At 52.4% G+C, this 25477-nt stretch overlaps 1 protein-coding gene and 1 long non-coding RNA gene across 6 annotated transcripts in view; one reads left to right on the top strand and one right to left on the bottom strand.

Annotated features, from left to right (window-relative positions):
• PEMT (phosphatidylethanolamine N-methyltransferase) overlaps window positions 1–25477 on the top strand; it is an 86270-nt gene that overhangs the window by 41396 nt on the left and 19397 nt on the right. The window lies entirely within an intron of this gene.
• LOC141408758 (uncharacterized) lies at window positions 11805–14107 on the bottom strand. The gene is made up of 2 exons (XR_012425320.1): window positions 13422–14107; window positions 11805–13288 (listed from the first exon to the last, which is right to left on the bottom strand). It is a non-coding gene; the product is annotated as an uncharacterized lncRNA (long non-coding RNA).

The following is a 25477-nucleotide window of genomic DNA, read 5'->3' as shown; positions in this document are numbered from 1 at the left end:
GTCCTGTGATGAAACGGCGTCCCGTCCAGGCTTTGTGCCCTGGGAGAGGCTCCAGCCACCTGCGACCTTGAACTAGAGTAAGCGAGCTGGAAAATGAATGAATGAATACGAGTAATTGTCAACTAAAAATTCGTGACGTCTACAACAATCACACAGATGCACGACAATAAATGATGGAATCCGAATGCACTCTGAGCCCACCACTTCTGTTCTTGTTTGGTTTTGAACTGTGTGGTGGTAGGAGATGCTGTGGCGTGCCCTTGATAGCTGCAGGGAGTGGGGGGAAGGGGGGTCCTGAAGCAGACCGTTCAGGTGTGGCTTGTGCCCACGCCCCTTGACCCCCAAGTGCCACAGGGGACTCTAAGTTCCATCCCAGCTGTGCATCTGCAAAGCTCAAATGGACTCCTGTTTGAAATTCGACCTGATCGGTGGCACAGAAAAGCTGTGAAGATCGTCCCCAGAGAAACTGAGCGGCAGCAGCCCCTGGAACACGCAGAGATTGTGCTGTTCTGTCCTATCCCTCCCTTTGGGTGACAGAGAACCACGAACGTCCCTGTCCTCAGAGGGTCACGGGACGCGTTCCGGAGGGGGTTGGTGGGGAGCACAGTTAGCACAGAATGTCGTATTTTGAATCCAGGCTGTACCGGCGAGGAGAGAGAGTCCCTGTGCCCAGCCCTGCTGATCCCCCCTCCCCGCTATCAGGGAGGAACTGTTTTCAGGGACAGTCGCACCACCCTGCGAAGGAGGATCCATTTCCGTCAGCGTCCTGCCTTTCGTGCTCCTCCGTGCTGTTGGGCACTGTGTGCTCCCTCCCTGCGCCCAAGCTGCCCACCCCCCATCAGCATGGCCTCTGGAAGCTGTGGACTCTCAGGGACTGAGTGTGTGTGTGCAGGTACAGCGTGGCCCAGACGAGGACGTGCCTCCCGTCTGCTGAGCTGGAAAGCTGTGGAAGCCCCAGACCCACCTGGGAAAGCACTGCTTTTGCCCAGGAGGATGGACAGATTGTCACAGCTATGGTTATCATAAGTGGCCTGTGGCTTCGTGAGGTACTAGCCTCAGGGAGCTGAGTGGAGACACGCAGACCTGCCCTGTGCTGTCTTTGCAACTTCCCTGAAAATCTAAAAGTGTTCTAAAATAAAAGGTAAAAAATGCCACGGTTGGCTGGGCGCAGTGGCTCATGCCTGTAATCCCAGCATTTTGTGAGGCTGAGTGAGGCAGGTGGATCGCTTGAGCCCAGGAGTTTGAGAGCAGCCTGGGCAGCATAGCAAGACCCCATCTCTATAAAAAAAAATAAAAGTCTTGCCTGTAATCCCAGCAGTTTGGGAGGCTGAGGTGGGTGGATCACGAGGTCAGGAGTTTGAGACCAGGTTGGCCAATATGGTGAAACCCCATCTCTACTAAAAATACAAAAATTAGTCTGGCGTGGTGGCACATGCCTGTAGTCCCAGCTACTCAGGAGGCTGAGGCAGAAGAATAGCTTGAACCTGGGAGGCGGAGGTTACAGTGAGCCAAGATTGTGCCACTGCACTCCAGCCTAGGCGACAGAGTGAGACTCCGTCTCAAAAATAAATAAATAAATACATACATATATATATATTTTTATTTTATTTTATTTTATTTTATTTTATTTTTTTTTTTTTTTTGAGACGGAGTCTGGCTCTGTCGCCCGGGCTGGAGTGCAGTAGCCGGATCTCAGCTCACTGCAAGCTCCGCCTCCCGGGTTTACGCCATTCTCCTGCCTCAGCCTCCCGAGTAGCTGGGACTACAGGTGCCCGCCGCCTCGCCCGGCTAGTTTTTTGTATTTTTTAGTAGAGACGGGGTTTCACCATGTTCGCCAGGATGGTCTCGATCTCCTGACCTCGTGATCCACCCGTCTCGGCCTCCCAAAGTGCTGGGATTACAGGCTTGAGCCACCGCGCCCGGCCATATATATATATTTTAAAAGGGCGTGGTGGCACATGCCTGTAGTCCCAACTACTTGGAAACCTGAGGTGGGAGGATCACCTGAGCCCAGGGAGGTCAAGGCTGCAGTGAGCTGTGATTGTGCCACTGTACTCCAATCTGGGTGACCTTGTCTCAAAAAAAAAAAAAAAGAAAAAATTCCATGGCTGCTTGTCGCTGCAGAGGGTTGGTCTCACAGCCTGGTCAGGGTCCTGCTGAGGAGATGTGACCTGGTCACCGTGCCTTCCGAACACACACCACATAGTGTGGACACACGCCACCCTCTACACGCTGCCCAGATAGGCTCTACCTCCTGTGCTTCAAGACCTGTACTTGGCCAGGTGCTGGGATCACACCTGTAATCCCAGCACTTTGGGAGGCCGAGGCGGGTGGGTCACCTGAGGTCAGGAGTTCGAGACCAGCCTTAACATGGAGAAACTCCGTCTCTACTAAAAATACAACATTAGCCAGGTGTGGTGGCATGTGCCTGTAATCCCAGCTACTGGGAGTCTGAGGCAGGAGAATTGGTTGAACCTGGGAGGCGGAGGTTGCCGTGAGCCGAGATCTCACCATTGCACTCCAGCCTGGGCAACAAGAGTGAAACTCCGTCTCAAAAAAAACAAAAAATCCTGTACTCACCATGAAGCCTTCTCAGACTCTGGTATGAATTTAGCCACAGACTTGATGTTCTGATGCCTCGAGGAGCTTCTGGGTCCCTCAAGGGCCCAGGGGACAGGATCTCCAGTGCAGCCTAGAGCTTTGGAATCCCTTTCCCTCCCTGAGACCTACCCCCCCTCCCCGCCTCCTGAAGACCCCTGGGAACCCAGGGACCATTCTAGAATGGCATGTTGTATACACGCTGTCCGTCCCCACTGGATGGTCAGCCCTCAGGGGCAGCACAGCTTGGCCCAGCCTACCCAGCCCAGGGCATTCAAGCTTTGGCCTCATCTAGAGCCAGGCTGGACTCCAGCAGCGCTGTGTGCAGCTTGGCCAGCTTTGGAGCTCCTGTCTGTGGACTGCCACCATGACGATAACTACCTCAAAGTGTTCTTGAGGACCAAAGGAAGTCGTTCCCTCCCGTCGAGGGAGACTGGAGCCTAATGGGTATCCCGGGCGGTGGGGGGAGGTTCATCTACAGCATCCTGCTGCTGTGCGTGCAGCAGAGTGGCTGCCGTCAGATTTCTTTGGGGTGGCCTGTGCGCTGGCTCTGATTCGACGACGCTCTCTGTGTTTCCTGATTTTCTTCTTGCTCTTAGCTCCTTCCTTCTGGCTTCTCCATCTTCACATATCCCACAGAATTCAGTTGTGATTTAGATTTTCCCTGCCCCTCACTAGCGTGTTCTGGCTTCTGTCATGCAGACACCTTACCCTTAAATATCAAGTCCGAGATAAATCTGCTTTCAGTTCGCGGGCGCTTGGAGGTCCTGGGGGTTCTGTCCTTGAGCATGAGGAAGGAGATGCGCAGGGCGGGGCCCTGTGGCTGTGCCCCAGACAGGAGGAGGAGGACGAGGAGGAGGAGGAGGAGGGGAGGAGGAGAAACAGGAGGCAGGCAGAGGAGGAAGAGGAGGAAGAGGAGGGAGGCTTTCCAGACACACAGGCAGGGCTGGGGGAGCTATGCAGGAGACAAGCGAGGCTGAACTTGGAACTTTCGCATGCAATGCTTCTCTGCCTGGAAGGCCCTTCTTTCTGTGTTCTGTGTGGTGTCTCCTTTTCATCCTGCATGCTGCAGTGTGAAGATCACCCTCCCTGACCGCCCTCGCTGCAGGTTATTCTTTCTCCCAGCACCCTGTTCTCTGGCGAGCGCATCTCTGGCATCATCACACAGAGTCCTTGCAGCACAGACAGGAGGCCCCCTTGGGCAGAGGCCTTGAACGCCTGGCCTGCTCGCCCTAGTGCCCCAGGGCCTGGCACTTGGAAGCCCTCCATAGCTACCTGAAGAACAGATCTGCGTGTGGAGAGGGGTCAGGAGCTCTGTACTTTGGGAGGACTGTGGCTGGCATTTGCTTGCAGTTGGGGTTGGGTCTGTTTGCAAATATTTCTCTCTGCCTCAGCAGGTGTGAAATAGCACCTTGGAGCTCCTTGCCTGTTCAATTACTTCCAATTGAATTAATTATCCTGCAGTAACAGCGGAGCTGCTAATAGGGAACATTGGGTGCCCCCCAGGATGAACATGTGGCTGGAGAGCACACTTGGAGCTGGAGAGCGGTGGGCAGCCCAGCTCTTCGGGGGCACAGGCCCCCTGGAGCTCTTTGGCAGATGGGCAGCTTCATCCTGCAGTCACCAGTGCGTGCAGAGGTTCAACCACGGCCACCTCTTTCTTTTCTGTCCTTTAAACGGAGAGGGTCAGCACGTAGCAAATGAACCAACTCCGCTTTGACTGCAGCTGTGAAGATAATGAGGCAGCCTTGGTTGTCATCTAAACTCAGCAATGGTCGGGAGCTAATTGGGATTTCGTGGCCTGCTTCCAAATTGCAAGCCCTGTTGGGCTACCAATGCCCCACCTTGTCCCAGCCTCTCTTTGGCCATAGGCTGGGCCAGCCCCAGGGTGGACAGGGAGGCTCCCCAGGGTTGGACAAAGGCAGGTGCCTGTGGGCAGAGGCCTGGGGGCTGGATCGGTAGCAGGTGGCCAGGCCACTCTTCCTAGCCCAGCTGATGCCATACCGTTATCTTGTAATTTTCTTCCCGGGGCCTTATCAGACTTATTAGCAAATGTCAGAAACAATAAGAGTCACTTAAACCTGATCATGCCCACTGCACCCCCTACCAGCCTGGCATCAATTTGAAGCCCGCTCCTGAAAATGTGGTGGAGAAAGCCCTGCTGCTCCTGGGAGGGGCCCAGGCCATTTGACTCTGCCTGGTGGGTTCAGGGCTGCCTGGCTAGCCACCAAGACACGGGAGAGCAAAGCCTGGCCAAACCTGGGGGCAGTGGCATCCAGCAGGCATCAGGCCACGCTGTGGCCCACACATGCCCTTCTCCACAGGTGCCATCATCTCCTTTCTTCTCCCGTTAGTGATGGCTTCATTGGCCTCAGGTGACACCGCCCTCTAGCCCAGGCCACTGGATCCAGCCAGAGCGTCTGTGTATAGCCTCAGGGAGGTGTGGGGAGGCTCGGCCCCACCTGGCAAGTTTATAGGCTGCTTGAGGACATAAGAAGAGGCTTCAGGGCTCAGCAGATGCTGTGCTGGGAGCGAGCCCAGGCGAGGTGGCCCAGGGACAGAAGATGGAAGGAGGTCGGTTGTGGCCTCCTTCCAGAAGAAAAGAGAGATTTTAGCAGGAAGAGATAGGCCAGGAAAGGAATTAGTTTTTCAGGCACAGGGGTACTTTTTTTAAATTGACAAATTTTAAGCATACAGAAAAGTAGAGAGGACAAACCTCTGAGCACCAGCACTTAGATTCCAGAACATCATGCCTTGGTAGCTGACGTCACGAACGCCGTGACCTGCCCCCTGCACTCCATCATAGCATCTCTAAAACGGAGGACATTTCCTACCTCAGCACAACTTCATTATCACAAAAGAGAACATTTTGAGCAAAAGTTTAGAAGCAGGCAAGAGAAGGGTTTGTTCTGGAATGGAATGAATGAATGAGTCATGGGCTGGACCCAGCCCCGCAGAAAGAGCGGAGGAGGCCGTCTCTGCTGGAGGAGTTGAAGCCAAGACTCAGCACGCAGGACAAGGAGCCCAGCCTGGCGGCATGGGCTGTGGCTTCTCTAGTGGGCCCGTGGGAATGGCCCTGGGGCTGGGACCTGTGGCGATGGCGGCCACGAGAGGAGGATCTTCAGCATGGCCTGACAGCACCTGTAATGTAGGCAGGCAGTGGGCTCCTCCAGGTGGCAGGAACAGTGTGAGGAGCATGGAATGTGCTGGAGACCACGGGGCATGTGCCCTCTGGGCGCATCCTGGACAGACCTGGGTGAGAGGTGGGCTGGGATGCCGCGATGGTGAGGGGCTTTAAGGTGTGTTTGTCCTTTATCCTTACACAGGTGACCTGCATGGGCGGGTGGGGTCCCTCAGAATGCTCTAGAACAATACAACTGAGGTCGCGGCTGTCCTGCTCAACAAGCCATGATTCCTAGACTGCCCTAAGAGGTCAGGTTTTAAATAGGGTGTGGCCTGGCAAGGACACTGAGGGACGTGAAGCCAGACAGCTCCTTGGTGGCCAACTGCACAGGAGGCTGAATGGCCCTTTGAAACCAGAAGTGCCTTGTCCAAGTTAATGTGGGCCCGGGCCCACCTTGGACTCCCTGTGGAGAGAACGGCTCGCCTGTTCGCCTCCTTTCTCCTTCCTTCCAAAATAACATGTCCAGGTCCCTTGGTGAGAATGCTATAGCTGGGCTCAGTCTCAGGACTGGAGTTTGGTGGCCAAAATGCCCTCATTTCTGCCCCCTGTTTCACACGTGGATGATGGTCCTGGTTCAGCAGGGAAGATGCTCTTGGACCCGTGTCTGCTGGTTGGGAAGTGGAGGAAGCCGCCCTGTTCTGCCTCCATTTTGAAATGTCTTTTCTGTTCGGAGGACTAAAGGAAGCCAGAGCTGGTTCAGATGTTCATGAGCACCTGTGCCAGCCTGTCACATTTGAGGACACCAAGGCTGTGGTCTGTGCAGTGAATCGGAGCAGTGGGGGGACTTCATGGTTAGAAACACAAGCTGGAGGCCGGATGCGGTGGCTCAAGCCTGTAATCCCTGCACTTTGGGATGCCTGATGTCAGGAGTTCAAGACCAGCCTGGCCAACATGGTGAAACCCCGTTGCTACTGAAAATACAAAAATTAGCTGGGTGTGGTAGTACACACCTGTAATCCCAGCTACTCAGGAGGCTGAGGCAGGAGAATCACTTGAACCTGGGAGGCGGAGGTTGCAGTGAGCCGAGATCGTGCCACTGCACCCCAGCTGGGACAACGAGCAAAATTCCATCTTAAAAAAAAAAAAAAAAGGCACAAGCTGGATTTTGCCCTTTGTCGTGAGAGCATTTCATGCCTTCATGAAAGTCACTGCTTTGCTTCAGGCAGAGGGCCCAGGGTCCAGGAGGCGTGTGCTGTCTTCCGTGGCCCCTTCAAAGGGCAGCCACCTTCCCAGTGCCGCAGGAGCTCCTGGCCTGGGGCCACACGCTTGGAAGGGCCACTGAATGTGGTGAAGGGCTGGGTCCTCGTACTGAGCCCGTTGAGACTTCTGCAGGATTCACTTCTGCGTGCATGAGGAAGGTGGACTAGGGAAAGGGGGCTCAGGAGAGCCCCCATGGTCGCATTTGGGACGAACGCCCTGGCAGTGGACCGTCAGTGGTCACATGCACGTGTGAGGCCCTCAGGACTCTGTAGGACACAATGTGGCTTCTCCACAGTCCTGGGGATCGGGAGCAGATGCAGAATGTGGCCGAGTGGCCTGGGCAGGGCCTGAGAGTCTGCATGCTGACGTGCTTCCTGGTGGTGCTGCTGGTCTGGGAACCACACTGGGTTTAAGTAACTGATTTAGGGGATGCGAGGAGGCCAGGCTCTGGGGGAAGGCAGCTGGAGAGGAGAAGAATGATGCCCCCATGCCCCTTCCAGCCTCAGGGTACTCCAGATGCGGCAGTGTGCAGGAACGGCAGCTTCACTGCCCATCCCCTGGGGTGGTCCCTGCAGCCTTGGGTCCTGTTCCCCCAACGGTGGCCGAACGGTGCAAAGGAGGGGGCGGCCTGGTCCCTGTAGGCTGCCCTCAGCCTGGATTTGCTCATCTGTGAGATGGGATCACACGTATAATCCTGGCTACCTCACAGAGCCCAGGTGAGGATCTCATGGACTTGTGCATGTGGCAAAGCCCCGAAACAGAGATTCTAGAAACACCAGGATTGTGGTCACTGTCATTACTAGAGAGCGCAACCCACTCCCCTGTTTTTCCTCCATGAAAGACAATCCCACCAAAACACAAAGGCCCTGCCCTCAATCTGTTTGCGTCCTTGGCATGGTTGAGCCTGCTCTCCCCATGGCCTGAGAGGAAAGCGTTAGCCAGGAGGGTAGTTGGAGGTGGGAGGTAATCCTGGGAGACTGTGGTGAGCTGAGGGCATGGAGAAGGCTCATCTGGGGTGACCTGAGCAAGCACCTTCTATCCCAAGCCAGTCTCCAGAGGCCACCCAGGCCCCTGTTTCTTGATTAACTGAGCGGGAGCTCAATCAGGCAAAACAGGTTGCTTGGCACCGTGCTTGCCTTAAAGAAGAACAAGGTGGGCCTTGGAATCCCAGCACTTTGCGAGGCTGAGGTGGGTGGATCACATGAGGTCAGGAGTTTGAGACCAGCCTGGCCAACATGGTGAAACCCCGTCTCTACTAAAAATACAAAAATTAGCCAGGCGTGGTGGCGAGCACCTGTAATCCCAGCTACTCGGGAGGCTGAGGCAGGAGAATTGCTTGAAGCCGATAGGCGGAGGTTGCAGCGAGCAGAGGTCACGCCACTGCACTCCAGCCTGAGTAACACAGCAAGACTCCATCTCAAAAAAAAAAAAAAAAGAAAGAGGAAGGTGGGCTGTGCCCTTCTGGCTCAGCACTGATATTCAGGGGCCAGTGCCGGGCAGGTGGGCCCTGGGTGTTGGGCTCACGTGTCTGTGGCCTGTCATTTTAGCCTTGGGAACGGGGGCAGCAGCCGTTTCTCTCTGGGCAACGGGCTCATGAGGAAGCCTTTCTGTCTTGGAAGCCCAGGCCACCGCTGTGCTGGCTGGAGACGCCCAGGGCAGGCCCCGGTCGCTGAGGAGCCTTCTTGGGCAGGTTGCTTCATCTCTGAAGCTCAGAATCCTTTCCTGGAGCACAGATATCAAAATATTTACCTCCCAGAAGCCTCGACAAACCTGTGCTCACCGCTGCTTCAGGCCCTGCAGCAGCCCCAGGTCTGGGCAGATGTTTCAAGCTCAGTGAGTGGCCTCTGGCTCGCTGGAGCTGGGCCCAGGGAGGCGCCTTGGGATGAGGCCTGCCGTGTCCGAGCCTGCCCACGCCCCACTGCTGCTGCGGCCGGTGGTCCTGGGGCTGCCTGCCAGCCTTCTCTCCTGGGAGCTAAGTGGGGACAGGTGCTGTGGGCCATGCTCCACGATGCTCCCCGCTTCCTGTTTGGTATGCAGCCTGGGTTTTAAGAATGTGTGGAGCTGAAGGAGTTGAAAGATGTGGGGCTCGGGATCAGGTGGTTCGGCTGACTCGGGGACCTTTGAGGCGCCACCACACCTGTGCATGTGTGAGGGGGGAACATCTTCCTTGCAGGGTTCTGGGAGGACAGGGGTGCTTCTGTAATGCCTAGCCTTGGGCCTGGCGCCTACCTCATATGGGTGCTCTATACAGCAGCAGGCCAAGCACAACTCCGCTAATGTCAGCAACAATCCTGTCGGTTGGAATAAACATGCAGATGCATCTGTGACCCCAGAATCCCAGCGGTGGCTCTGTCCCCATCTCAGCCAAGCACTCAGCGGCCAGGGTGCCTGGACTCAGCACGGGGCTGGCACCGAAACTGGCAGTGACTGCTGTCCGTGCCCACAGAAAGCGAGAAGAGAATAGACAAATACCAGGCAGTGGAGACACTCCCTGCCCACTGCAGATTTATAATCAGTGAACATTTATTGAGTACCTGTTGTATGCATTGCGGTGCTCACAGGGGAGCACTAGGGACACCATTCATTTGCTAGTGATGAGTGGGCAGTATGCCTGGTGCCATCCAAGGCGGGGGAGCAAGGGGGTTGCTGCAGAAGAGGGTGAGAAGGAGGCTGCATGCTGTGCGACCCTGAGCCTGCCTGGAGGAGTGGGCTGCGCTGTGGGGACCCTGTTGGAGAGGGGCAGCGTGGGGAGGGGCAGAGCCCGCCTGGGGCCTCTCATCCTGCAGCTGCCTGGATGTTGGGCTCCTTCTGACAGTGTCCTCAAGTAGACGTGGGTTCTGGGGGTCTGGCTGGTGGAGGCCAACCGGTGCTCCTGATTCTCTGGCTCCTCTCCTTGCACAGTGGCTGCTGCCACCTGCCTAAGGAGTCTTCCTGGGGCTCAGTTCCCCTGACCCCCTGACACAATGCCAGAACCCATGCTGGCCGGCCACCCTCCCTTCTGTGTGCTGTGCTCAGTCCGAAGTTGGTGCCTTCGCCTCTGGACAGAGCAGGCGCAGAGGAGGCACTGGGATAGAGCGCGGAGTCCACCTGGGACAGCCCCTTTCTCGCCCCGGCCATTGCCCCATGTTGGGGGTCTTCTCTCGGGAGAGGGAGGTTGGGGCTGGGATTGGAAGGCCCCTCTGCAACTCTCCTTCCTTCGTCCATGAGCCCTCCAGGCCCTACCCTCCATCCTGCACGCCTGCCCCATCCCCACCCACGGCCAGGGCTGGCTGCTGTCCATTTTGGCCCCTTCCCTTGGGGCGTTGCTTCCAGGCTCAACTCAGCTTCTGTCTTTTGCAGAAAGTCTCTCTGTCCTTCCAGGCCCCCAGCCTTTGTTCCTTGTCCTCCCCTGTCCCTGCACTCCTGTGGTGGGCCCTCCTGCTCCCGAGCCTCCTGCCTGGAGGCTGTGAGCTCCCTGCCACCTGCCTGGTCAGTCTTTCCTGCACCAGCCTCCCAGGACTCCTCCTGCCCACACTCCTGAGAGATTCAGGCGACAGTGCATGGGTGGGGCACAGTGGCTGTGGCAGACAGAGGGTGGTGATACAGGGGTGGAGTCCCACAGGCCGGATGCCTCGACACTTCTCAGCTGTGGGGCTGTGCCCGGGGCTCTGTGCCCCTCAATGAGGGCAATGGTTCCCCTGCACAGTGACCTTGTGAGCTGATTCAGGCCCCATGATTGTGCTTAGCTGACAGCACAGTGGCCCTCAGATGAATGAAAATACACGGTTACACAAAACCTGTTTACAGTAGCAAAATCCCACGAGCAGTCCCTCAGCTGGGGCAGGGACACACGGACTGTGGCACGTCTACACCAAAGAATCCTGCACAACCACAAAAAAGAACAAGCTGGGGATACATGTGACACCCTGGGCGCATTGCAGAGGCATCACGCCGAGTGCAGGATGCCACAGCCCGCGCAATTCCATTTCTGTGACACTGGAAGAGGGAAACCGGATGGAACATAGGCCAGGAGTGTCTGGGGTGGGACAGGGAAGGGCCCAGCTCTGGGCTGGAGCCTGGAGCCGGCTGGAAGTGCTCTGTGTCCTGATGTGGTGGTGGTATGCATTTGTCAAGACTCATACATCTGGTTGGAGCACAGTGGCTCACAGCTGTAACCCCAGCATTTTGGGAGGCCGAGGCAGGAGGATTGCTTAAGGCCAAGAGTTCGAGACCAGCCTGGGCAACATAGCGAGACCCCATCTTTACTAAAATCAAACAACAACAACAAAACTCATAGACCTGTACGTTAAAAAGGGTACATTTTACTCTATGTGTTACCTTCACAAATCTGACCTAAAAATGATTTTTAAAGTCCCACCTTCTAAAATAAACTAATCTTTAAAAAACAAAAACAAAACAAATAGCTGGCTGACAGTGGGTGCTACTACTAGCACATGGGCGTTGATGGTGATAATGTCTCTCGCCCATAAAAGGCCAGCTTGGAAACCTGAGCCCCAGCTGCTTATCAGCCTGTGTAGCCAGACAACCATTCTGCCACTCACCAAATATTTTCAAATTTCCTTTCCGAGGCAGGCTGAAGTCCAGGTAAATATTGACCCAAGAAGGCGGACCACGCCTAGCATTCTTTGTGCTATATTTGGTTAATAGTTGGAGTCACTCCTAAGCTACTTTTTCAGTTGCTTTGTACAGGTGGGTTTGTTTTACGTAGAAAGAAAAGACACTTTAAAAAGCTGTGCATAAATCAGACATCATAAATGCAGTAGAAAGCCTCCCCGTTTAAATGACTCAGCGAATCTTCTGAGGAAACAACTGCCTCTTCCCCTTTAGTGTATTTATTCATTTTTTTTTTTTTTCTTTTTTTGGAGACAGAGTCTTGTTCTGCCACCCAGGCTGGAGTGCGGTGGTGTAATCGAAGTCTCCCTGCAGACTCGCATTCCTGGGCTCAAGCGATCCTCCTGCCTCAGTCTCTCAAGTAGCTGGGATTCCAGGCATGTGCCACCATGCCCAGAGAATTTTTCAATTTTTTGTAGTGATAGGGTCTCACTTTGTTGCCCAGCCTGAGGTAAATTTTTAAATATATATTTTATTTAAGTGAGGGCTGTGACAGCAATGACACAGTACTGCCTCTGTCCTGGCCTGGGGCTGTCTGTGCCTCTGGTGGCCATCGTCTTTGGAGAAGCCATTCAGCGTGTATTGATGGGGTGACCTCTCTGCCTCCCTGTCCGGCTGGGCTCAGGTACCCAGCTCTTTAGCACCCTCCCTCTACCATTGTGGGGCCTGCGGGTCACTGAGGGCTGGGAGGGCTGGGACCCAGGCCCCTGACTGGCCCCGTATTGCAGCGTCAGGGAGACCACCTCAGACAGCAAGGATGGGCGTGCCATGGGTCCCGGCAGCAGCTGTCCCTTCCTGAGGAGGGCGTTTGCCAGCTGGCCACTCCCTGGTGCTTTCTGCCTTGATCTTCCCTGGAGGTGGCAGGTTGGATGTGAGGACGAGGTCCCACCCAAGTCACAACTGTGTGACTGTCTTCCAAGTCAACAAACATTCTCCGAGCCTCCTGGAAAGCTGAGTGGCAGGAAGGGAAGACACCTGCCTTCTACGCCATGCTGGGCCCTGCAGCAGGCACTGTCCGTGTCTCAAATCCCCCTCCCCGGGAAATCCAGGCACAGGTCACACTGCTGGAAGGCTTGTCTGCCTCTCCCAGCCTTGGGGCCAGAGCTTCCAGGAGCAAAGAGTGGTCTGGGGCTTTCCTTTTCTTCCTCCCACTCCGTCTTATCTCCTCCTGCTTTCTCCCAGAAGACAAGTATTAGGGATGGAAGAGGTGGCCATGTGGCAGAGCATGACTGATCAGCGGCTGAGTGGCACACACACAGAGGATTCCGTCTGAGGCCTGGGCCAGCGTGGGGAAGGCTCCTGCAGGCTGCTGGGCATGGGGCTGGCTCAGGGTCCTGGGCTGGGCTGGGCTGGGCTTGAGGGAGCACAGGTGTGTTGGGCTGGAGCTGGCCTCTGCTGTTGCTGAACCACAGTCACCCGTGGAGGGCGGGGCTTGGGGACCTGCAGGGACAGCATCTGCCCTCTAGCCGGTGGGGGGTTCTTAGCAGCAAGGCAAGGGGAAGATAAAAGGGGCTAGGCCCAGGAGCAGGTGGGGCGTCCTCACAGGAGCAAGGCAAGATCCGAGGAGCTCTGGGCTCCCACCTCTGAGCTGGACTCTGAGCATGCCGGCTCCCTCCTTCCTTCCAGGGCAACACCAGCCCAGCATTCAGGACAGAGCCATCTGCGTAAGCAGGGCTCAGAGACCCTCAGACAGATCTGGAAAAGGAGCAAAATGTATTGTCATCGTCCAGCCTGAAATCTCCACTGGGACCTGTCAGCGGAGCACGTGGCAGACACCCTGTCCCTCCCATGCCCCCCTGGCCTGTAAGGACAGCTGAGGCCGTCTTACCTGCCGAGGGAGACCGCACGCTCCCTGACTTCCTGGGCTGGGTGCTGGCACTGGTGAAGGGTTTCGGGCTGTGGGCCTCTTGCCTTCCACTCAGACTGGGCCAGGCCCGACAGCACCATGAACAAGAGCCACCCTGAGTAGGGGCTGATACTGCCAGGCCAGCCTCGTCCTGCTCCCGGCCATACCGGGTCCCACGGGGCCGATGGACCATTTCAGTGGCTACAGGGAGCAAGGAGCATGAGTTGCACCTGGTGGGCGGGCAGGTGTGGCAGGCCCTCATGAGAGGAACACCACTGACTTTCCCACTGGGTAAGGGAGGGACAGCTCCGTGCCATTTCCCTCTGCTCAAACCCACAGGAGCCAGCCAGGGCGTGGACACTCCCATGAGGTCACCTTTGCTGGTCTCTTCCTTGCCGGGCTGCTGAGTTCTTGACGGAGGTGACAAGCGTCCCTGGGGCTCCTTTGTCCAGGAGGAAGGTTGGGGGCTGCCTGGTTCTGCTTCGGACCCAGAGGCAGACAGAGGAGGCCTTTGAACTTGGCCTGAGCTTGTTGGATGAAGCCAAGGACAGAGGCTAGGGTGCGAGTGAGGGGAGACGGTCCTGTGAACTCAGATTGGCACAGATCCCCCCGTCAGAGTTGGGAGGCCCTAGAATGTTCAGGAACAGCATGTGGCAGAGGTCATAACTGAAGCCAGACCTGAGTTACAATCCATTTACTCACTGTGTGTCCTTGGCAAGTCCTGTAAGGGAGGCACGCTATCGGACGTCACCCATGGGGCTGGCATGCGGATTGAATAGGATACATGGCTGCACTCACCCCAGCGCCTGGCACACAGGAAGCCCTATGCCAGTGTCGGCTGACGTCACTGTGCCATGGGTGTCATCAGAGCCTGCATGCCACAGTTAGTTCAGTGGCACAGGGCCTGCATGCCACAGTTAAGGAGATTGCAGTCCCTTGGGGAGACAGTGGCAGAATTAGGGAGCCATCGCCAGACACTGGAACAAGTCCCCCATAGAACCCAAGGGAGGGCAAGACCATCCCCTGCTCACCGATGGGGACTGTCACCCTTAGGGAAGTTGGGGACCTGCCTGAGCTCACACAGCTGGGAAACAGTGAAGCCTGGATTTGCCTTCTAACTTTCTATTTTCAAATATATGCAACATACACTAAACTAGAACCGTTTAATGACCCCTGCACCACCGTACCTAATACCCAGCTTCAAGAATTCTCTCACAATATGTCATTCTTGTTCCATCTCCACCTCTTCCCCTTCACTCCTGTCTGCTTCCTTTCACTAGAGTGTTTTAAAGCAAATCCAGACATCGGATTTCATCAGTAAATATCTCACATACATACGAAATGCAGAATGTTATCTCTAACAATAAGGACTTTTTTTTCTTGAGATGGACTCTCGCTCTGTCACCCAGGCTGGAGTGCAGTGGCACGATCTCAGCTCACTGCAACCTTTTCTTCTGGGTTCAAGTGATTCTCCTGCCTCAGCCTCCTGAGTAGCTGGGACTACAGGTGCACGCCACTATACCCGGCCAATTTTTTTTTAGTAGAAACGGGGTTTCACCATGTTGGCCAGGATGGTCTCGATCTCCCAACCTTGTGATCCACCTGCCTCGGCCTCCCAAAGTGCTGGAATTATAGGTATGAGCCACCATACCCGGCCACTAGTAAGAACTTTTAATAATATAATACGTTAAACATTCAGCAAAATTAATAATTTCATTTTAAAATAGACTTACAGGCCAGGCGTGGTGGTTCAGCCTGTAATCCCAGCACTTTGGGAAGCCAAGACTAGTGAATCACCTGAGGTCAGGAGTTTGAGACCAGCCTGGTCAACATGGTGAAACCCTGTCTCTACTAAAAATACAAAAATTAGCTGGGCATAGTGGCGCACTCCTGTAATCCCAGCTACCCGGGAGGCTGAGACAGGAGAATCGCTTGAACCCGGGAGGCAGAGGTTGCAGTGAGCTGAGACTGCACCACACACTCCAGCCTGGATGACAGAGCGAGACTCCATCTCAAAATATAAAATAAAATAAAATAAAATAAAATAGCCTCATAGAGGAATAACCAACTTACAACAAAGTGCACCTACATGAAGCATACAATTTGAGTTGTCTTTTTTTAGAGATGGGGTCTTGCTGTGTTGCGCAGGCTGGAGTGCATTCGTGCTGCAGCATCGAACTCCAGGGCTCAAGCGATCCTCCCACCTCAGCTTCCAGAGTAGCTGGGACTACAAGCATGTGCCACTGCACTGGCTAATGTTTTTATTTTTGTAGAGATAGGGGTCTCACCATCTGGCCAAGTCTTGTCTCAAACTCCTGGGTTCAAGCAGTCCTCCTGCTTGGCCTCGCAAAGTCCCAACTGCTGGGATTACAGGCGAGAGCCGCTGTGCCCCGCCTACAATTTGAGTTTTGGCATGTTTCTCTAGCCAGGAGGCATGTGCTCGGGTAAGACTGTGAACAAATCTATTCCCACCTTTGAGATCCCCCCGGCCCCTCTTGCCCCTTCTGACCCAGGCTGCTGCTGATCTGCTTTCTGTCACTGGACGTTAGTTTGCATTTTCAGGAATTTTATGAAAATGGAATCATACGGTATACCCTATGTTTGTCTGGCTTCTGTCACTCAGCATAGTTACTTTGTGGGTGATGGATGCTCTTTCAGGGACTGGTAGTCCTTTTTAGTGCTGAGTAGTGTTCCATTGTATCCATTCACCATGGTTTGTTTACTCATTCACTGGTTGATGGACATTTGGGTTATCTCCAGGTTTTGATTATTACAAGTAAAGCTACTGTAAACATCCATGTTGAAGTCTGCCTGGATAGCTGATTTCATCTTTCTTAAGTAAATACTAGTAGTGGAATGGCTGGGTCATGTGGTGGTAGGTGTGTGCGTAATGCTTCAAGAGACTGCCAAACCGCACTGGCCACGGTGGCTCATGTCTGTAATCCCTTGGGAGGCCGAGGCAAGTGGATCACCTGAGGTCAGGAGTTCAAGACCAGCCTAGCCAACATGGTGAAACCCCCGTCTCTACTGAAAATACAAAAATTAGCCGGGTGTGATGGCGTGCGCCTATAATCCCAGCTACTTGGGAGGCTGAGGCAGGAGAATTGCTAGAACCTGGGAGGCTGTGAGCCGAGATCACACCACTGCACTCCAGCTTGGGCAACAGAGCAAGACTCTATCACGAAAAAAAAAAGAGAGACACTGCCAAACTGCCTTTGGAAGTGATTGTGTCATTCTCCATTCTGACCAGCAAGGAGTGAGCATTCCGGTTCTTCTGCTTCTCTCCAACCCTTTTTACTTTTAGCCATTTTGTAAGAATTCTTTATCTATTCTAGATACAATTCTTTATCAGATAAATAATTTACAAATATGTTCACCTATTCTGTGGGTTGTCTTTGTATTTTCATGATAGAATCCTTTGAAGTAGAAAAGTCTAAATATTTGATAAAGCCAATTTATGTTTCTTTTGTTGCTTGTGCTTTTGGTGTCGCGTCAGAGAAACCATTGCTAAATCCAAGATCATGAAGAGTTACACCTATGTTTTCTTCTAAGAGTTTTATACTTTTAGCTCTTACATTTAGGTCTTCGATCGATTTTGACTTAGTTTTTGTATATGATGAGAGGCTGAGAGTCCACCTTCATTCTTTTGCATGTGAATATCCTGTTGTCCTGGTGCTATTTGCTGAAAAGACTATTCTTTCCACATACATTTGTTTTGGCAGCCTTGTTGGAAATCCCTTGCCATGTCTGTAGAAGTTTATTTCTGGGCTCTCTATGCTATTCCATTGGTCTATGTCTATCCCTATGTCAGTGCCACACTGTCTTGATTACTGTTGCATTGTGGTAAGTTTGAAATCAGGAAAAGTGAGTCCTCCAACTTTGTTTTTTTTTTTTTTTTTTTTTTTTGAGACAGAGCCTGGCTCTGCTGCCCGGGCTGGGGTATAGTGGCGTGATCTCGGCTCGCTGCAACCTCCGCCTCTCAAGTTCAAGCAATTCTTCTGCCTCAGCCTTATGAGTAGCTGGGATTACAGGTGCCTGCCACCACACCCGGCTAAGTTTTGTATTTTCAGTAGAGATGGGTTTCGCCATGTTGACCAGGCTGGTTTTGAACTCCTGATCTCAGGTGATCTGCCTGCCTTGGCCTCCAAAGTGCTGGGATTATGGGAATGAGCCATGGAGCCTGGCGTTTTTTTTTTTTTTTTTTTTTTTAAGATTGTTTTGGATATTTCGTGACCCTTGAATATCTATGTGGATGTTAGAATCAGCTTGTCAGTTTTACAAAGAAGCCAGCTGAGATTCTGACTGTGATTGCATTGAATCTCTAGATCAGTTTGGAGAGTATTACCATCTTAACCAGTACAATCCATGAACATGGGATGTCTGTCCATTTATTTAGATCTTTTGTTTCTTTGAACAATGTTTCATTTTCAGAGAGTAAGTTTTGTACTTTTGTTATATTTATTCTTAAGTATTTTACTCCTTTGAACGCTGTAGTAAATGGAATTGTTTTCTTGATTCCTACTTTCAGAATTTTTATTGCAAGTATATAGGAATACAATCATATCTTGTAGCCTTGCTAAACTCATTTATTAGCTTGAATTTTTTTTAGTGGATTCCTTAGGATTTTTCATGTATGAGATTATGTTATCTGTGGATAGAGTTGTTTTACTTATTTTTTTTCAATCTGCATGCCTTTATTTCATTTTCTTGCCCAATTGCCCTGGCTAAAACCTCTAGTACAAAGTTGAATTGCAGTGGTAAGAGTGAATGTCCTTTCACTGTCTTGTTGCTGAGTTTAGGGGGAAGACATCCAGTCTTTCACCATTAAGTATGACGTTAGCTCTGGATTTTTCTGCCCATTGAAAAAAATTGAACTTTTTGTTTTCTTATTATCAAGTTTAAAGAGTTCTGTATATATTTTTGATATAAGTCCCTCAAGAAGTACATGCTTTGCCAATATTTTCTGCCAGTCTGTGGCTGATCCTTTCATTCTATCAAGAATGTCTTTTGAAGAGAAGTTTAAAAAGTTTGATGAATTTCAAGTTATCACGTTTTCTTTTATGAATCATGCTTTTCATATTTTGCCTAAGAAATCATCATATAATCCAAGATCATAAAGATTCTCTCTAGTCTATTTTCTTCTAAACGTTTTAGAAGGCTTTATATATTTAGATTGATATATTTATATATAGATTTAGGTTTATATTTCTATTTATAGTCCATCTTGAATTCATTTTTATATTTTTTCTGAGTTATGGATTGAAGTTCACTTTTTTTTTTGGCATATGATAGCCAATTGTTCCAGTGGCATCTGTGGAAATGTCCTTTCTCCACTGAACTGCGTTAGCACTTTGTCAGACATCTCAAAATCTGGTTGTGTTAGTTCCACTTTGTCCTTTTATTTCAAAGTATTCTAAGTTTTTTGTATTTTCATATCCATCTATTTGTGGTTTCCATCTGATTTTTGACATAGACAATTATTGTTGTCTCTGAATAAAGACAATCCTAACGAGACGGACTGAGATCCTGTCTTATAAAAAAGATTAAAAAAACAATTTCAGAATAATGCGTTAGTGTCCTAGCAACCTTAGCATGTCCGCCTTTAGCCAGCTGGGGAGCTTCAAGTGTTTCTTAGTGTTCTTCTGGCGTTTCCACCTTGTCTTTCATAGCTTTCAGTCTCAGGTTCAACATCTTCTGTTCCCAGAGTAGATTGGAATTGGCCTTTAAACAAGGAGCGCTGGTTATTTTTAGTGGAAAATGATATTTGGAGACCACAATTTGAATGCTAGGGTGCTCACTGTTCCAGGCCTCTCTAGGAAAAATGAATTTTGTTTTATTTTTTTTGAGATGGAGTCTCGGTCTGTCACCCAGGCTGGAGTATAGTGGCGCGATCTTGGCTCACTGCAAGCTCCGCCTCCCGGGTTCAAGCAATTCTCTTACCTCAGCCTCCCAAGTAGCTGGGACTACAGGTGCCCACCACCACGCTCGGCTAATTTTTTGTAATGGAAAAATGAATTTGTTAGAAATAGAAATAAATCATGAGTTCATACCAATATTTCCATTTCAGAAGTTTTTGTTCAACCTTTTATTTTATTTTATTTTATTTTTTTTGAGACTGAGTCTGGCTCTGTCGCCCAGGCTGGAGTGCAGTGGCCGGATCTCAGCTCACTGCAAGCTCCGCCTCCCGGGTTTACGCCATTCTCCTGCCTCAGCCTCCAGAGTAGCTGGGACCACAGGCGCTCGCCACTTCGCCCGGCTAGTTTTTTGTATTTTTTTAGTAGAGATGGGGTTTCACCGTGTTAGCCAGGATGGTCTCGATCTCCTGACCTCGTGATCCGCCCGTCTTGGCCTCCCAAAGTGCTGGGATTACAGGCTTGAGCCACCGTGCCTGGCCTGTTCAACCTTTTAATTTCATTTTTGTACCACTTTTCTCTTATAGGAAGCTTGGATCCTAAATACAGTAACATAATTAATGTGTATATAGCCAAAATAATAATATCTGTATTCTTAAATATTTTATGACCAACAATAGCTTTACTCGATGCAATCTAGAGTCTTTCTGGGTTCTTTTGTCCTCAGGTTGTGCAGCAGGAGGGAGGATTACTCAAAATACTATGTTTCAAAATCACTTGAAACTTCTTATCTGTGTTTTTACCAGGTTCATTGATTGAGTTTTTGGATTTCTAGTAGTTCCTTTGTTCTTACTCTTTTTATTTTTTTTGGAGATGGAGTCTCTCTGTCACCCAGGCTGGAGTGCAATGGTGCCATCTCAGCTCACTGCAACCTCTGCCTCCCAGGTTCAAGGGATTCTTCCACCTCAGCTTCCCAAGTAGCTGGGATTACAGGCACCTGCCATCATGTCCGGCTAATTTTTGTATGTTTGTAGAGACAGGGTTTCACCATGTTGGTCAAGCTGGTCTTGAACTCCTGACCTCAGGTGATCTGCCTGCCTTGGCTTCCCAAAGTGCTGGGATTACAGGTGTGAGCCACCGCGCCCACCCTGTTCTTACTCTTAATTATGCAAAACATTTACATGGTTCCATAGTCAACAAAGGACATTTGTAAATGTCTGGCATGTCTCCTCCCTCACCTGTAGGTAATCATTTTGATCAGTTTTGGGTTTGTCCTTCCCGTTTCTTTTTGAAAATGTAAGCAAGTGCTGTGTGTGTATCTCCCCGCAGCCCCTCTTCATTTTCTTATACAACAGGTTGGGTGCACCTTCTTCTGCACCTGCTTTTTTACTTAATAAATATATCCTGGAGCTCACACCATAGCAATAGATAGAAATCTTCCTCCTTCCTTTCTCCAAGGAGCCCTTCTCCAGCGTGGGGCTGTAGCGCAGTTCATTCAGCCCCTCCCCCTGCCAGTGGACACTGGGGTGGGTTCCATCTTTATAGGATGCTATAGGTAGAGCTGGAGCTAGAATTTAAACTCAGAGCCCATGTTCCTATTGCTGTTTTTCCTGCGCTATGCGGACCGTCCTAATGGAGGAGCCGGGGAGCAAAGCGGAGTGAAGAGGTTGAACGTGAGCACTGAGGCTGGGGGAGGCGAGCGTCCCCCACGGTGCCATGGCCCCTCCAGTGTGAAACTGGATCATGCCGCTTTGCTGGGGCCTCAGGTGCGGGTTGTCTGGAAGTGGGCAGCTGGTGCTGGGACCTGCTCTCTGGCACTGCAGTGAAAAGTGCACCCACCGCAGGGCGAGAGCTTGGGTGTACCTTGGACAGGGATTGATTCACTGGACTAGCTGGTGGAGCGGGCAGGTCTGTTGACCCGTTGGGCTCGCCAACATTGTCCAACAGACAATGACTGTTGGAGACCTTGGGCAGGCGGTGTCACGTGGAAGGGCAGTTGAGCCACGTGCTGTGGGACGCTTTGGATGCTGCCCTGAGCTGCTGCTGGTCCTGTGTCCTGGAGAGGCCCTGGCCCAGGTTCAGCGGCACTGGCCAGATTGGGGCAGATCTGAAAGGAGCCAGGGCTGTGCACACCTGGCAGGGCAGGTGGAGCTGGGTGTTGGGAAGGGCAGGTGTGATCCAGGTCACGGGGCTGGCTGGGCCTAGCATGTGCAGAGCAGAGAGGGCTGACATGGTGCAACCTGGGAGAGCTGCCTGTTCATACACACACTTGCTCACTGGCCCAGAGCCTGCCTAGCTGGCAGCTCTTGGAAACACCAGCTCCTCCCCAGCATCCATTACCAATGCGAAGCACTAGCCCTTTGCTTGGGGCATTCTAGATCCCCAGGTGCCCAGGCTGGGAGCCCTGGGCCAGCTGGTGGGGGTCCTGGCTATGGAATCCAGATGGGACCTACCACTGCAGCTGGGTGTTAGGCGGATTTAGCCAGGGAAGGACGAGGTGGGAGAGAAGGAGCTTCTGAGAGTCAGTCAAGGGCTGGCTGCAGAGGGAGAGAGAGGCCTGGCAGCTGGCGAGCCCATGTGGCACAGTTCTGTCTGCCTGTCCTCTCCTTAGGGACACTGCTTCACAACAGACTTTCCTCATCAGCTTTGCTGGGGCCCATCAGGCCAATAGCTCGGTCTTATGCCTTTTGACTCTCACCCTTTTGCACACTCCAAAACAAAACAAACAGCAGCACGGCCATGTGCCCACACGCCGTGCTGTAGACATCGCTCCAGGCATTTCATGGGCAGGAATTCGCTTAATCCGCACAGCAACTCTGTGACGCAGTAGAGAGTATTATTAGCTCCATTTTACAGATCAGGAAACAGGCAGAGAGAGGGGAAATAACCTGCCAAAACTGCAAGTAGAGGAGCCGGTGTTTGAGCCCAGAACCCGGCACTGGGAACCGTCAGCTGCCCTGCTGGGCACTGGGGTGGACACTAGCCCATCAGTCCTTCAATGAGTGTGAAGGAGCCATGTCTCACTTCAAAGCGGGATTAAAAAAATCTACAGGCCAGGAGCTGTGGCTCACACCTGTAATCCCAGCACTTTGGGAGGCAGAGGCAGGCGGCTCACGAAGTCAGGAGATCGACACCATCCTGGCTAACATGGCGAAACCCCGCCTGTACCAAAAATACAAACAAAAATTAGCCAGGCATGGTGGCGGGCGCCTGTAGTCCCAATTACTCAGGAGGCTGAGACAGGACACTGGCGTGAACCTAGGAGGCAAAGCTTGCAGTGAGCTGAGTTTGCGCTACTGCATTCTAGCCTGGGTGACAGAGCAAGACTCCATCTCAGAAACAAAAACAAAACCAGAAAAAACTCTACCCTCACTGAGCATGGTGGCTCATGCCTGTAATCCCAGCACTTTGAGAGGCCGAGGCGGGCGGATCGCCTGAGGTCGGGAGTTTGAGACCAGCCTGACCAACATGGAGAAAACCCGTCTCTACTAAAGATACAAAATTAGCCGGGCATGGTGGCGCATGCCTGTAATCCCAGCTACTTGGGAGGCTGAGGCAGGAGAATCGCTTGAACCCGGTAGGTGGAGGTTGTAGTGAGCCGAGATCGCACTCCAGCCTGGGCAACGAGAACAAAACTCCATCTGAAAACAAAAACAAAAATAAAAAACTCTGCTTTCTGCGGCCTCACTTCAAGGATGCGTAGGAAATTTGAGGCCAATGGGAAGTTTCTAGAAAAGGGTCTTGTCCCAGAAGGGGGTCCTGCTTCTTGGGCCCTCACTGCATAGCTGGACTGGTGCAGGCCCTGCAGGCTGGGAGGCTGTGCTCATTGCCAAGATTTGGGAAGCCTTGGCTTTTATGTGAAAAACGCTGAGTGTTTAATTGTTGATCCAAATATTTTAAACATGCTATGAGTTTCAGCAGGATACATCTAGTCTGCCAGTTACAACCTCTGAGTCCAAGGACACCAAGAATAGTGCCCTGGAAAGGGCAGGGAAGAAGCATGGTCCTGGCCTGGAGACGGAGGCCGGAGCTGCCACCTCAGGCCAGACAGGCACCACGGGCATGTGCATGGGCAGAGGTGGTTCCCATCTGAGTGGGACCCAGAAGGAAATCAGACCCAGTCCCTGCTCTGAGCCACGAATAGGGGGAGAGACGGGCACTCTTACATGCCCTGGGCCACATACCAGGGCTGGGAGTCTTTCATCCCTCACCTGCTCTGCCCCTCCCACCACGCTGGCTCGGGGATCAGGGTGGGGGGTACTGTCCATCCCGTTTTTCGTACTTTGCAGGTAACTCAGTTGAGGTAGCGGACAGCTGAGTGATTTGCCTATGAAGTGCTGTCGGCTTTGGCGAACGTCAAGGCCAGGATGGTGTCCCTGGGTCTCGACCCCATCCCTGTTTTCCTCCCACTCCACTTGCCTTGGACCTGTCTCTTCTGCCCTAGGGTAGAGGCTGTGGGTGAGATTTGCAAAAAAAGAAAAGGAGCCGGCATTTGGGGAGGAGACCGGTGTGTTCCAGAGCTCAGCTGGGGACTCCTTGCCCGGGTGTGGGAGGGGCTGGGCTACTGAATGGAGCAAACACATACCCAGGGCCTGGTTGCATTAGGGTTCCAGGTCAACAGCACAGACTGTTTTAGGATTAAAAGCAGTCCCATGGGACAGCTTGCCCCAAAACATGGTTTGCTTGTTTGTTTGTTTGTTTTTTGTTTGATACGGAGTCTCGCTCTGTCGCCCAGGCTGGAATGCAGTGGCGCGATCTCAGCTCACTGCAATCTCCGCCTCCAGGGTTCAAGCGGTTCTTCTGCCTCAGCCTCCCGAGTAGCTGAGACTACAGGTGCCTGCCACTGCACCCAGCTAATTTTTGTATTTTTAGTAGAGACGGGGTTTCACCACGTTGGCCCGGCTGGTCTCAAACTCCTGACCTCATGATCCTCCCGCCTCGGCCTCCCAAAGTGCTGGGATTAACAGACGTGAGCCACTGCGCCCAGCCAGTTTATTGTTTATCTGAAGCTTACATTTACCTGGAGGGTCCTGGCAGCCCCAGGGAGAGGGAATTTGAGCCAGGGGCGTGAAGGGTTGGGCAAATGAATCCCCACTCTAGGATTCTGGAAACGTAGAAGACAGGCAAAAACCAGGAGCAGTGACAGCAGAGCGCCGGGCCACACTGCTGCCCACTAAGGGCTCACATGCATGGCCCTGGGAGGCGATTGCGTCCTGCACCCGCCTATTGTTGGATGAAATGAGCAGCTGGGCTCCCAGAGAGGGCACGGTGGTGCTGCCAGGCAGGGAAGGAAGTTCTGGGAGTCCTGCTGGCTGCTGGTTTATCGATCGCCTCGGAATAATAGCCCCATCGAATACCAGCCCGCCGGGAGGCAAGGCGTGGTTTCCTCTTTTTCTTTTCCACATGGGTTAGTCTTGCTTGATGCTTTTCTGTTGTCATTAGATTGTTCTGAAAGCTCATTTAGCATTGGCCCTTTCCGAGGCTAAGGGACAGGTGTGGCCTGGCTCTGTTGGGGGAGGGGTGCTGTATGGGAGGCCGAGGATGGCAGAGAGAGCCCTTGAAGGGAAGGTTTTTGTTGTTTGTGCTTTTGTTTTTTGTGATGGAGTCTTGCTCTGTTGCCAGGCTGGAGTGCAGCGGCGCCATCTCGGCTCACTGCAACCTCCACCTCCCGGGTTCAAGCGATTCTTCTGCTTCAGCCACCCGAGTAGCTGGAACTATAGATGCATGCCACCATGCCCGGCTAATTTTTGTATTTTTAGTAGAGACGGGGTTTCACCGTATTAGCCAGGATGGTCTGGATCTCTTGACCTCGTGACCCACCTGCCTTGGCTTCCCAAAGTGCTGGGATTACAGGCGTGAGCACCGCGCCCGGCCGGAAAGGTATTTCTTTATCGTTAGGGAAATGCAGACCAAAGCCACCTGATACCCACTCGGATGGCTACAAAAATTTTTTTTTCTTCTCTTTTTTTTTTTTTTGAGACAGGGTCTTGCTCTGTCTTCAGGCTGGGGTACAGTGGCGTGCCATCTTGGCTTACTGCAGCCTCGACTCAGGCAATCTTCCGGCTAATTTAATTTTTTTTTTTTTTTTGGAGAGACAGGGTCTCACTATGTCTCCCAGGCTGGTCTTGAGCTCCTGAGCTCACGCAATCCTCCTACCTCAGCCTCCCAAAGTGCTGGGATTATAGG

The sequence above is a fragment of the Macaca fascicularis genome, chromosome 16 (assembly GCF_037993035.2).
Source record: "Macaca fascicularis isolate 582-1 chromosome 16, T2T-MFA8v1.1".
In the NCBI taxonomy this organism is placed as follows: Eukaryota; Metazoa; Chordata; class Mammalia; order Primates; family Cercopithecidae; genus Macaca; species Macaca fascicularis.
The sequence above is the reverse complement of the archived record's forward strand: the minus strand, read 5'-3'. Positions and strand labels throughout refer to the sequence as shown.